Consider the following 2,450-nt stretch of genomic DNA (forward strand, 5'->3'; position numbering starts at 1 on the left):
GGAGGACAGCATGAAGGACGTGTCCCTTTACCTCCCAGCTTGAAGACACAAGAAACAATAGAAGAGACGATGGAGAAGAAGCCCCTTTACTCAATTTCAGTGAGATCAGTACTAATTTTGATAACTGAATAGCATTTCTGTGAGTCTAATAATACTTCTTAAAAACCCACTGTATTTTTGAAGCCAGGTCAGTTAGCATTATTTGGGTCTGAAGTTAGTACGTTAAATTTCACCTCTCAATGTTCTGACATCATTTTTAGAACAAAAACCCTTTGCTTCTTTATTAAAATATACGGTGGCCAGTGTGGTTGGTGACAACAGATTTGCAACACCATTCTTCACGAACTCAGGGAAGAGGATGGTGACTTATTATTTTTCTTTTTATAAAAGATCATTTGACATATCTTTGAAATATAAGTCAGTTTTAGAAAAGGAAAACAGGTATTTAGCCAGAAATCTACTGTTTTCTGAATCTCTACTAGACGCAATGCTATTTGCAAGAAAATAGAAGCTGTCTTTCTAGAGAGAGCCTTTTTGCCTGCTTTATTTCCCCTCTGAAATCATGAGCCAATATTTGTGACATCACTGGGTTGCTGTGGAAATGTTTATTTCACAAAGGATTTCGACCTCAAGTGGGGAATTTACAAGAGGAAGTGTGAACTTTTGGAAAAAAAACAATTGGCTTGAATAAAAATGGACAGCATTTGGAAAAAGGACTCAGAAAGAAAATAATATAAATTGCCTATAACAGGTTGTTTCAAGTTTTTTTTTTTTTTTGAGGATTCAAATACTTGTAAAGGTATCTTACACAGATATACCAATTTTAATTTGAATTTTGCTTACTATAAATACCTGTATAGAGAGTTAGGGGGAACATACAAGGAATGGCTTTTCGTAGAAAAAACTTTCAGCTACCCAATTATTAAGATTGGTAGAAAGGTTTGGTCCTAAAATACCATCTTGTGTGTGTGTGTGTGTGTGTGTGTGTGTGTGTGTGTGGGAATTATATCTGTTTACATTTTTATAACATAAAATAGACTTAATAGCTCCATTTAAAGAATTGTGACTTAAGGGCCTGAGTTTTAGTGCAGAAGCCACAAAATCCATTCTCGTTTGTAACTGTTAAATCAACAGAATGCCAAACTAGAGCCTTTCTTCCTGCTGGGGCAGTATTGTCTCCTAAATCCACTTTTCCAGTTCTCTCAGCCTAGCCTAGTTTGATGTAGCATTGACTTAGCTTAACTACAGCAACTGCCAAAAGGAAGTGGGTTTGCATTTGGGATGGGAGGCGGCGGCCACGGGTGTGCGTGTGCCTGCGTGTGCGCGCGCACGCGGGGGACGAGGGACACCGGGAAAGAAAGAAAATCGAGACGTAGTAACTGAAAATAATTTCGCGGTGGCTGGAAGAGGGGCCTCTGCAAGGGAGAGAGATTTTAGGAATTAAGAAAAAAAATCTTCAAAGAGGGTGGGAGGAAGGCTTGCCAGAAGGGTGCGTGGCGTAACGCCGGACCCGTGCGTCTCCGCGGGCATCTTTTTCCCCCTGCCCCGGGGTTGGGGCGACCCCTTCCCTACCCGCCCATCTGCTCGCGGCTGTACCCGCGCCCCCTGCCGTCCTGGGCACGCACGGTCTGGCGGGGAGGGCGGCCTCAGGCCCGCGGGTTTGCAAAGGTCTGGCGGCGCGGGCTGATTTAGTGGCCGGGGCTGTAGTACAGGCTGTCCCCGGCAGCCGGCGGAGTCAGCGCGCCCACGTGACGGCACTGGCTCTCCGGTGAGCTCCCCAAACAGACGCACACCCAGCCACACGCGCGCACACACACACGCACACACACACGCACGCACCCCCGCGCGCACACGCCCGCTCTCTCTGCCACTGCGCCCTGCATCCCGGCTTGCTCATTCTCTCTCCTTCTCGCTTCCCCTGCGGTCTCTCGCTCTGCGCGCACACACCACACACGCACACGCACACACGCGCGCACACACGCAGCCGGCACAGGCGGCGGCGGCGGCGGCGGCGGCGGCTGCCCAAGTCAGGACGAACCTCTCTAGGTACCGTCTTGAGAAGGCGGCAGCGGCGGCGGCGGCGGCGGCGGCGGCAGCCCGAGCATCCCTCCTTAGCCGGAGAGGGAGCACTGCCGAGAGTTTCCGTTCCCTTCGCCGTTTCCTTCCCCCTTCTTTTCTTTATTTTCGAGAGAATTTCTTCTTCTCTTATTGGTTTCATTTGATTTTGAAAATTTTTGGTTGCTTTTTTGTGTGTGCTTCCCCCCCACCCCCTTCCTCATTTTATTTGCATCCAGAGCATGGCGGGCTGCGGGCTGTCGGAAGATACCTTCCTCTCTTCCTTCTTTTACAACTACGGCTCCTCCTGGGAAACCCTTTCCAACCAGGTAAGGGGTGGCACGGTGCCGGGCGGCGTGGCGCCCCGTGCCCCCCGCCGCGCGCTCACTTGGCAC

General features: G+C 49.2%; 1 protein-coding gene across 2 annotated transcripts in view; it reads left to right on the forward strand.

The window, feature by feature from the left end:
* Positions 1-1,974: 1,974 nt before the first annotated feature.
* Positions 1,975-2,450, forward strand: part of PPARGC1A (PPARG coactivator 1 alpha) — a 598,261-nt gene continuing 597,785 nt past the window's right edge. For both annotated transcript variants that reach the window (XM_006918959.3, XM_006918957.3), the window contains exon 1: positions 1,975-2,384. The gene's annotated coding sequence lies outside the window, so the exon portion shown is untranslated. The remainder of the gene's footprint in view (positions 2,385-2,450) is intronic.

The sequence above is a fragment of the Pteropus alecto genome, unplaced genomic scaffold (genome assembly GCF_000325575.1).
Source record: "Pteropus alecto unplaced genomic scaffold, ASM32557v1 scaffold5, whole genome shotgun sequence".
NCBI lineage: Eukaryota > Metazoa > Chordata > Mammalia > Chiroptera > Pteropodidae > Pteropus > Pteropus alecto.